Raw genomic sequence first — 12,013 nt, 5'->3', positions numbered from 1 at the left:
TCTACCCCACACCATTTTCTGGAAGAATGGTTCTGTGCACCAAAAAAAAGTGCGTTTCGATCATACTCTAAGTTACCCAAGTAAACCCTAAAAGGTCTCGATAGTGTTAGCGCAGAATTATGTTGCTATGCATCAACCCAAACATGGATTTAACTTGGATTTAACATGGATTTAACATGGATTTAACGCAGCACAGATGTTTCTTTATATAGGTATAACAAAATATATTACATTCACAGTTTGGCTATTCTATAATATTACACTCATTAGTTATACTTGCCTATTTAGTTATAAGTTAAGAAAAATACAATTTACATTAAAACAGAAATATATGTATTAACGTAAAAAAATATTTAAAACAACAAATTATGAATTTTCATACATACAACTCATATTTAATGAAGGTTTGTATTACTTTTACACTGAAATGTTTACATCATAATATAAGTACATAGGCTCCCATGACACTAATTAGATATGAATAGGTTTCTTTCAATGCAAGTTATTACAGGAGAAAGTAGGCCAACATGTCCCCAGAAGCAGTAAGGTGGTGTGCCCAAATAAATAAATCCTTAAACATAATTACTATTAAATCAAATAAACTAAAATTCAATGGATGAACATTACATGAAAACACATTCAAAACAGGAAAAGCCAGACCTCCATAACATACATATATAAACATACCACTTACATGCTAGACAGGAAGTATATATATGGGGTATATATCATTTGTCGGTGTTCCTACTCAAAGAGTACATTTGTAAATATAAAGAGCCAGTGCATCAATATAAAAAATACAATATACCGTGCATATGCATCAGAAAGTGCTAAGTGGTTTCTTCAACTTGCATCGGAGATGTCAACTATAGTAGATAGTTGCATGCAGATACACATAGATACCTATATATACAGTTGTTGCAGACGTGTTATTTAACAAAAACGCTAATGAAAACAGTATGCATATATAAATGTGTGTGTATAAATATATATGAAAACAAGTCCCCTAATGAGCACTCAAACATGTACATGAAAAAATATCACATTTATTAGTAACAACATCATAAAAACATATAATGAAAACAATCACTCTGTTCTGTATCAAACACTAAAGTAATACACAGGAAATACCCTGACCCTGAAAAAAAGAAACAGAATCCTTGTAGGAACAAAGTCTAATTAGTGTAATCAGTGTAAGGCTGAGTCCCCGCTGGCGCTGTGCTCGCTGAGCGGGCGGCGCTTGGCGTGGTTACTTGCATATATATATGCAAGTTCTGGCTCACGCGATGCGTGCACACACACTGATTGCTTTGAATCTCATACAACCAAATACATTTTTAAATTAAAAATTTCATAAATTGTAAAAGTGCACTGGTAATATATTAAATTAATTGCCCTTGTGGACTACAATATGTGGAACGGAACATACGCCCACTAACAGTCAGAATCTTAGAACATATTCGGAATATTACACTCAACTTCAATAAAATCAGTGCATTGCCGATTGACTTTGCATTGTTTTATCGCGTGTGGGTCAACAAGTTTTTTAAAGTTCGATCAAAAAATGCAGCATAGAACGACTTGTTTTTTTCTAAGTGCTGCTGCGCTATAAATCCTATCGATCTTCAACTGATTGTTTAAACTGCTGCCTGTAAGAGCTTCATGGGGACGCTGCGTCTCCATGCACGGCTCTTACATGCGATAGTGCAGTTTAAATATTAATTTTAATACTAGTGTATGGAAGCAGGGGGTCTCCTGACACATTGATTTCACCCTCAGGGACCCCCTATTTCCCGAGATACAGGCCCTGTTAGGGTTTAACCAAATGACCCTTGTTTATGAGAATATTATTATTGAAGCATTTAACTTTATACTAATTACTATATATTTTGTCATATTGGATGTAGCATTGGGATTCTCTGTCTTTTGTTGCATACATTTGGCCACGCTCGGTAACACTCCTTTTGACATAAATATATCTATATACTGTATATATCAAATTATGAAATGATTATATGAAATTTAATCTAGACACATTTGTCTGTTTATGAGCTATGTCTTTGAGTCCACCTTCTCTGCAAAGATATTGTCAAACCTATGCTACGTATGTGGATCAATGGAATCTAGCATTATTGTAATGGTTTTTAGTTTTATAATTTATATGTACATTTTAATTTGTAGTGTTATTTAATGCATTGATGCTTTTCGGATATCATCAGTTGCCTTGCCTGTCAAACTGCTGTACTTTCTATTGGTTTGAAAGTAGCCTATCCATGATTGTAGTGTTTGGCTAGATGTTGGGTATTTAAATAACAGGGTATTTAAACACTGTATGAGCTCTGTCCCATAATCCTCTGACGAAGTCGCCCAAGTGTGACAAAACGCGTAAGGACTACGATATTGCGTCGTCACGCATGAGTTTGAACAGGCCGGATCCTAGTCGGAGCGTCAGTGAGGCTGCGAGACTTGAATACAGCCAGCAGCAGCACTTCTGCCTCACTGTGCGCGTTCCGGATAAAGTGCCCAGCTGATCGTCTGTCTGCACTCACGCTGTGAGTCTACACACTAGGACAGCGATTTCGGACCAGAGCTGTTGGTGGTGATAGAATATCACAAATGCTGTTTTAAAGCCCACCTTGTTTCCCTCCCCCATTCCCCGTGCATTAAATGTTACAATTTTCCGCTGTGTGGTGTGCGCTTTTTCTTTCTTTTCTCCCGTTTTAGGTAAATCCATTGGATGTGGTTCATCCTCTTGAAAGCAGCCTACCTGTAGCGTTTAACATCACTGAGACACCATCTACTGGACTGGTTATTTCATGTTTTTTGCTGTTTGTTATATTTGTAACACCCCTATCTCCCCCCCCCCCCCCCCCCATCCGGCAGATGGGATAGGTTGTACATGGAAAAATCGAATACTTAACACAGTCTCTGTGAGTGTTGACAGGGTTTAGACCTGTTCAAAGGGGTGTACATCTCAGGGTTGATGGTGAGTTCGTGCCAGCTTGTGTAAGGGAGTTTAGTGAACAGAAGAGGTAATTTATGTTTATTCAGAACAATTAGCAGCATAATCCTTGACAATCACGACTGGGTTTCATCAGACAAGTACAAAGCACAATCTCTTGCATTGAGAGTAAGTCCCTCCCTGATCCCTACATAAATCTGGGGATGACACCTAACGTAGATCCACCCCAGGTCCCTTCTTAAACCTGGCAATGAAAACAGATCAACCCACCCCAGGTCCCTACCTAACCCTGGGAATGGATTGCCTCCTACAGCAATGCAGATGGCAATACACCTCTATGGGGCCCTTAACATTCAGGATACTGTCCCAGCTGGAAAACAACAAAGGTGGTTCAGCTGCTTTGCCTGCCCCACAGGCTATGACAGCCTGGAGACATTCCTGATGGAAAATGGAGTTTGGGGTCTGAAGGTCTGTGGGTCCCCTGGAGGTCTGAGGTTCCCTGGAGGTCTGTTACTAAAAGGGTGTGCCCCTATTTTTATACTTAAGGCGTGGGCCAACACTCTGCCCCAGTATCTGTGCAGACTAACTGTTGCTACTTGTCACACCACCAGACATGTGACCCTCTAGCAACTTCCAGAAAAAGCACAAGGCCAAACATGTACCTAGGAAGTGCAACATTATAGAAACAATATAGGAACTAACACACATGTCTAAGCATGGTGAGGACTTAACCCTGGCACTGCCTGCAGCTACCAGGGCTGACATGCAGAGCAAGGGGAAATCAACTAGCAGGGTGCTACATATTATTAGAGTGGCACTTTAGAGTATATATTCACTTTGTGATTATGCTATATATTGGTTGATTCCTATCACTATCATATGTACACCAACAATATATCATACCTACATACATATATACACACACACACACACACACACACACACACACACACACAAACAGCCTTTGATACACTTTTGGCTCAATAATTAGTTCCTCTGGTTATGGACTGTTACGTTTGTTATAACGACTATTTATTTTCCAAGGCACGGGTCAGCCTTGACGGCTATCATGTCCATTAACTCTGAGTGCCAATCTACACATAAGATGTGGGTGTGTTTGTGTATATATCTATATAACTAGGTGTGTGTATTAATATGTATCGTGTGTGTTTGTTATGGATTGATCCGGTTGGATGTCATTGTCTGGATATGCTTCTATAGTGAGTTGTCCTGAGAAGAACTGAATAAAGAACCTGCCTGCTGAAGCTGAAGTCTTCTCTCTACTACTTCTGTGACACCATCAACAACGTAAGTTGTTACAGTGCCCCCAAGTTCCTTACAGCTGTCATAACAAATATGGCCCCCACTGCTGTAGTACATTAAGTACAGTAAGAAATAGTACCCACTACGGATATGACCAGAACAACTTTGGCACATAGAAAATAAAACCCACAATAAATATCGCCACCACTGTGGTACCAAAACAAAGATGGTACCCATAACAAGCGCTCAAACTCTACTTAGCCTGCTCAGAACCCCATTCATTTTAGAATACCGAAATACCTACATTTTATAACATTAAAAAATAAATAAGGGTTCTTTCTTGGAGTAGCTCTAGAGGTGTGGGAGTTTGGGGAAAACCCTCTTAAGTTTGTTCATTTTTTCGCTAAAAGTGTTCCAAAATATCTACTTTTTGTCCCAAAACTGCTATTGTTAGTCAAAAGCCCTAAACAAAACTCCACGAAATTGCTCCATGAACTGGGCTTTAAATAGAAATGAGCAGATGACCCATAAAGTGTATTGAAACGAACTGCGATTATGTTGGTCTATTACTCTGGTCTATGATTAGGGAAGTCTGTGAGCCCTCTGCTCTATTGCTTGTCCTTTCAAGATGCTGCCCCATACCACAGGTCAAAGACACAATTATTTTGTATAAATTGCCTGCATTCTCATTTTCTCATCCTAAACACATATTGCATTGTGAACTCCTCCAAGAGTTTTCATTTTCTGTAAAGTATTCATTTTAAAATGGCCGCTATTGCTTTATAACTCTAGTACACCTACTTGTATTAGATGTCTACAAATGAAGGACAATAAACTATTAATATAGACTGGATTTCATATTTTAATCTTGAAAATCCATCTTTCAAGGGCATTTACTGTATTACCACCGAAAGTTCTTAACCCCGACAACATTTAAATGGTGTCCTCTTTTACAATTATTTTTAAATAACATGCAAATGAAAACTCACTGTGTGTCAATTTTTTCTTCATAACCATTTTAACATGGATCCCTATAAGCTTATGCCTGCTGCTCCATGTTAAAAATGGGTATAAAGCAAAAAGTGACACGTTGGGTTTGCTCATTGGCATGTCATTACAGAGAATCCCTGGCTGCAGTGGAAGCATCATATGCTACGGCAGGGGTGCGCAAACTTCTTGCACTGCGCCCCCCCCCCCCCTGCCTGCTCTTCTCATGATCGCGCCCCCCCCCTTACCTTCAATGTAGCGTCAAATTACGCTGCGGGGTCATGTGACGTCACGTGACCCGCGGCATCATTTGACGTCACGTCTCCATGGTAACGGGCGTCATTTGCTACCGCATTGCAATGGAGACGTGTTGACAAGAACCGGCAAGTAAATTTACAGATGCCTCGCACTCTTAGCGCGGGGTCTCTGTAACCGCGTACCCCCCCCCCAATAAAGTCTCCCCCCCCGTTTGCGCACCGCTGTGCTAAGGGATACCAGAAAAAGGCAGGTTTGTGGATCTGTCTGAGAGATGAATGTGCTCACACGTGGTATTTTTATTTTCTGTACACTGTACGGTAAAGGGTTTTTGTCACTTTTTTTACTCACCATAACTTTCTTTGTGTCTTTTTAAAATAAATATTATTTGTCCTTAAAGTGGCACGGAGTCTTTACAGTGAATAATGAAGATGTAGGCGGGTGCTGCGCAAATTAGTGTTAGGAGAACTTAGAAAGTAGGTGTCATGATACTATCATGAGATATTAGGTCGCTTAATCCATGTGGTGCTTGAGGGGTTAATGAGCTACACTTGTTTTAACAAAATACAAAATGCTGGTTTTGGAACAGGTCAGGACTGTTTCTTTGATCTGCTCTGAACTTCAAAGGGACTTACATGGGGCGGGGGTCCATCCTGGATAGTCCACTCAAGGTGTCAACTGTTTTAATCAAGTTCTATAGACACGGTCTGGGTAGAGCAGCTTCAAAGCATCCTCTAGAAGGGGTGGGCTTATGCCGGTGCCATGAGGAAAGAATGTATTTAAGTCAGGGCAAAGATTTTGAAAATCAGATCTCACCAGAGGCATGCTTTGGACAAAGCACGTGAGACCTCCAGTTCTGAGCCAGTGGCCTCTCTAGGGAAAATCCATACCATTTGGTAAAGTATAGGATTTTCTGTCTGTTCTACCCTTTTATTTTAAGAAGCTGTTCTGCTTTGTATTGTAACTGTATGTTTTTTTTGTAATACCTTTTCTGTAATCTAAGCACTGTATTTTTATATATATATATATTGTGACAGGGTCATTGACTCTGTATATGTTAGTAGGAGATGGCAGTATGCATGCTTTCCAGTAGACGAGGGGTTAAGCCAGCTTGTTAAGCAGTCCAAAGGTGATTCAAATTAAGCTAGTTCACCTGCTTTAAAACAGGAAGAGGAAATGCCTCTGGGGCGGCAGTCTCTCTCAGGCACAGAGAGAAGACAGAGGTGTTGACAGACAGACACAAGCTGCTCAGATTGATCCTGTCCCAAGGGGGAATAAAGCTCCCAGGTAAGGAGCCAATATTGTTGAACATTGTTGGGCTGCAAGTATCTGGTTTGTCTCGCGTTGTGCAGCCGCGCTTTCCTGTCCCTGTTTGTTAGCTTCCTGCTGAACAGCGGTGCTGTGCACTAAGGCCTTTACAACGTCCTCCATACTGATAGTTACCGCGTGGACAGGTCCCACCAGTTGCAATCGGTAGCTCCGCCCCTTTTACAGGGTGTTCGACATCCCACTTCTGACACCACGTGTGGCAGGATGGCCGTGGTAAGTGAGGAGACAACACGACTTTTCTGGTGAAATAGTGCTGGTGGATTTATTTGTCCAAAAAGGGTAACTAAACCAATGGGTACACTGTCCCTTTAAATTAAAACGTAAAAAAAACCTAACCCCGGTCGGGGCACTGACTAAACAAAAGTGCAGGCTATCTACCTGGCTGGCTAGCTAACCTAGTCCAGCCCAACAATGTTCAACAATATTGGCTCCTTACCTGGGAGCTTTATTCCCCCTTGGGACAGGATCAATCTGAGCAGCTTGTGTCTGTCTGTCAATACCTCTGTCTTCTCTCTGTGCCTGAGAGAGACTGCCGCCCCAGAGGCATTTCCTCTTCCTGTTTTAAAGCAGGTGAACTAGCTTAATTTGAATCACCTGTGGACTGCTTAACAAGCTGGCTTAACCCCTCGTTTACTGGAAAGCATGCATACTGCCATCTCCTACTAACATATACAGAGTCAATGACCCTGTCACGATATATATTAAAACATTTAATAAGTAATGCTTTGGGCTCTGAATGAACTGATTGCACACTCTGGGGAGAGTGCATAGTTTTTTCTATGATAAACAGGGATCTGGGTGCTGGCAAATATTAGTCTGATATCTTTATCATATTTGCATACCCTCAGGTGGTGGCAGTGGATAGATATGATTTGCAATTGAGTAGGGGTTAATATTAATTCACTGGTTCCTGGAGGAGGAGAAAGGTGGGGTGGCTAGAGTAGCCATGTGTATTAACCCTGGTTGCATATCTAAGTCGCGTGCTCACTTGTGTGCTGTTCGTGACGGTGGTATATTGGGACGGATTGAGGAGAGATATAACTCATTTGAGGGACCTTTGCGGAGGTGAAGAGTGGTGGCAGTTTGTGAGCTGTGTATTGATCCTTGATCCTGTAGAGGAGATATTGTCCATTTGACGGACCTTTGCAGAGGTGAAAAGTGGAAGAGCTTGCGGGCGTGAGTATTAACCCTTGTCCCGTATGCAGGTCGCGTGCTAGCTGGGTGCCGTACATGACAGTAGGGTGACCAGACGTCCTGATTTTTAAGGGACTATCCCGGTGTCCTAACTATCTCTGTAATGTCCCGGTTTTGAGCAGAGAGGAGTAGGGGCTGCAGCGCAATGTCTCCTTCGGCCATAAGGTGGTGCTGCGCTGCTCATGGTGTGTGTGCGTGTGTGCGTGTGTGTGCGTGTGTGCGTGTGTGCGTGCGTGTGTAGAAATGTTTCTAAAGAAACAACATTTTCTTAAATGGGACCATCTTTAAAAAAAAGGCTGCCCTGTCACAGAGCTAAAGCATGGAGGTAAGGAGGGGCACTAACAGAAGTTACTGCCACAGGTGCACATCCATTCAGGGGAGTTAGGAAAAGTACAAGAAGAAGATAAGCGGTACGCTGATGGGCATATGCTTGATTACACATTTGTATTAGGCACGATCAGCGTTTCGGTCCCAGCATGCATCTTGATAAAGGTCTGTGCTGGGATTGAAACGTTGATTGTGTCTAATAACATTTTGTAATCAAGGTCAACCCTACAAATCTAAAGCAGCAAGTGTCTGTCAAAAATAAAATACGGATACATGGGTGACTTATTAAGCCAGGAATTATATTTTGCTCCGTAAGATTAGATACTAAGGGCATTCATGATACATGACATGCATTATATGTTCAAGGACTTATTTTCCTGCTGTATTCCGGACAAATGAATGTAAGAAATGTCTGCGTAGGGCCTTAAGGAAGGACAGCTTTTGATGTAAAACTGCCCTGAAACACCAGATATCAAACAGGGAAAGCCAGGCGCACCCTCCAGTTCAAGAAATACATGTTTATTACTGTCCAGTCAAGATAAGCTCTACTCTATAGACTGAATTTACAGAAAACAATCCCTGCTGTGTGGTTCTTCTTGAAATCTAATATTGGATGCAAAGACAACGGGCAAACTAGCTCACAGTTATAAAGTACTGTAATTAGCCCAAGCTGGAACTTGGATTCCCGCTTTAAAGGCCATGTACGTTACACTTTTTCCCACAATTCACTCATTTGTCCAGCAGCATGCCTTCATCTGGGCTAATGATATGAGAGAAGTACAGCCAGGTCTACACTTATGTTTGTCTATATTTGGATATTCACGGTCAATATCTCCACTTTCTGTATTGTTCTTTCCAATAGTCTGACAGATTTTTATATAGCAAAGTTACAGCAAAAACACAGATCCCCCACATCACCTTCCAGCAACACCCCAATTGTCAAACAATGTTTTATTGCTCTGTAGCTGCTGCGTTCTGTCAATAAACAAGAGGAAAGAGTGGAGAAAAATCAAGAGGAGGGATGGAGTCCATCCGTTTTTAATTAAGAGGCCTGGTAATCACAAGAGTGGGGTTTAGGGCTTACATTTTTAAATTGACTCCTCAGTCAGAAAATTAATGCAACAATTGGCCTTTATCCTAAGCAGGGAATGTGCCTTTTAAGATAGACTATCACGCACTCAATTCGCTTTCAGTCTCGTGGAATGTTAATCAGCTAAACACACGGCAGCATTTCCTGATCTTAAAATAGTTGTCTACTGTTCTGCATGTTTGGCACAATTTCTCAATGCTCACCCATTCCTTGCCAGGAAAGCAAATAATGCTTTCACAGGGAGTCCCACCGCTCATACAATTAAATAAAATGACCCAGTGCATAACGAAAATCACAATTAATGAACACAAATAGTGACCAGAGAGGTCACAACAGTCCCTTTTATACGCACTCACGGTCACAAATAGAGAGAATAGGATGTAAATATCCCCAGGTAATAGCTGTTTTTGTATACTATTAAAAGTTTATTATTTCTGTTTTTATACCATTAGAACGCTATGCTTCCATATTCCTTAGTTGGCATATGGACTAGTTAGTCCGCTCAGCTATTACCTGGGGATATTTACATCCTATTATCCTATTCCCTCTATTTTTGACCGTGAGTGTGTATAAAAGGGACAGGAAAGCAAATAATTAAGGGTGATATTACCGATAACTGCCTTGCATGCTGCTCTAGCAGTAAACATGTTAACACTCCTTTTCATGTTCATTGCGGATGAACCTATGCCGATCCCCAAAACTCTTCCTGATAAGACTATAAAATGGAAAACAGCTCCAACATATAGATCATTAACGCACCTGCCATAGCCATCTTTTGCATCTCCTTTCCCTTGCTCTGACCCGTAGTACATATTGCTTTAACACACAAATCCTGTGGTGTAGCAGGTAAAGAATTGGTTTAGCAAATGGAAGGTCCTGAGTTCGATTCCTGCATATGTATTATATAAAATGTATTCATGTTCAACTCCCATATGGTGTAGGGGTGTGTGTATGTGTCCGTTAGCAATAAAGCATTGAATGTTTGAAGAAAAAGAAAAGTAGATGTTTTTAAATAGGGAGCCACGTTTAGAACGTATTATAAGTGGATCCGCATTGTAGCGGATTGCACTATAATGGGTTGATCTGTATATTTATCTCGGCAAACCTTCTTAATTGAGTCTCCCAAGCAAGTATTGGCCCTATTACGTGGTTGGATCACGGTGGAAATGGTTTTGAAACCTCCCTTTATTAGGTCTAAAGTTTTTCTGTGGTGATTGAATGATTCACTCTAAAACATATAGAGATTGAGAAGGAGATAGGAAATTCTTTAGAGGATTATTTTGGGATAAATAAAGGTTCTGTCGATTGTCTAACTACCCTTTGGGAAGCACAAAAAGCGACTATTAGAGGACAGTTTATCTCTATAGCCTCACATAGGAAAAAAAAATATTTTAATCAAGAAAAATTAACAGCGAAAATAATAGAGAAGGAGCACAAAAGAAGCCCGTGTAGAAAGATCTATAAATGACTCCATCCGGCTAGGGAGGAATTAAAAATTAGACATAGAAAAGGCATTAAAATGGACCCAACAAACTTATTACAACAAGGTAATAAGGTGGATAGGTTGCTGGCAAACAAGTTTAGGGGGCGGTAAAACCAGAGCGCCGGTTTCGGCTACAAAGCAGGAAAATTACATTTGTCGTCTTTAGAAAACGGCACAAAACCTTTATATACAGTAGTATTGAAATTAAGCCTTCACTTTCAGCTCTACAGATGACTTTGAACTAGTTTTATGAAAACAAGGGACAATCAGACCAATAATTCAAATGAAAATGTCTAAAATGATAAGATCTATACACTCACATTAGACACAGACATTAGATTTTTGAATTATATCTTCAAAAAGGTCTTAATCTGGTCTCCTGTAAGTAGGTCTCTAATTTTCTTATATCCAGAGTGTTTCCACCATTCGAAACGCTCAAGGGCTATGCCAGGTCCGAATGCATGATAATATCATGAGATATTATGCATTTTAATCAATCCTTGTGATCTTGGGCAAGTCACTTTATCTCCCTGTGCCTCAGGCACCAAAAACATAGATTGTAAGCTCCACAGGGCAGGGACCTGTGCCTGCAAAATGTCTCTGTAAAGCGCTGCGTAAAACTAGCCGCTCTATACAAGAACATGCTATTATTATTATTATTTAATCTGGTGCTTCAAGAATTAATGAGGTTTCTGTTTGTCTTCAAATACAATATATTGGGTTTATGACAGGTCAAGACCCTTCACCTTTCTGTGCTGATTTACAAAGAGGGCTTAATTGAGGTGGGGCAATCACTAGAAGTTAAATATATGTCATTTAGAGGGTGATAAACGATAGCCAGATACAAGGCTGTCAGCCTCAAAGGAAACAACCATTCCTAAGATAACCCTTGTGCATCACAGAGAGGGATGACACAAAAGTCACGCCTTATTTGGAGGACTTTATTAAAAATGAGAATATCATGTGACGTCATCTACTCTGCATAATAGGAGGCACATATCTGTCACCATTACAATTATACAAATCAAATCGTACTACACACAACATGGGTAAGAGGTACCAAGAACAGATATCCATTTGTCACTCAACTTTAGAAGCAAAATTGTCAAAACTAGTCGTGTTA

The 12,013-nt window shown here is 40.5% G+C and overlaps 1 protein-coding gene across 1 annotated transcript in view; it reads right to left on the bottom strand.

The window, feature by feature from the left end:
- GDPD1 (glycerophosphodiester phosphodiesterase domain containing 1) overlaps nt 1–12,013 on the bottom strand; it is a 78,004-nt gene that overhangs the window by 23,675 nt on the left and 42,316 nt on the right. The window lies entirely within an intron of this gene.

The sequence above is a fragment of the Ascaphus truei genome, chromosome 3, assembly GCF_040206685.1.
Source record: "Ascaphus truei isolate aAscTru1 chromosome 3, aAscTru1.hap1, whole genome shotgun sequence".
Lineage (NCBI taxonomy): Eukaryota > Metazoa > Chordata > Amphibia > Anura > Ascaphidae > Ascaphus > Ascaphus truei.
Note: the sequence above shows the minus strand (reverse complement) of the source record. Positions and strands in the feature narration are given on the sequence as shown.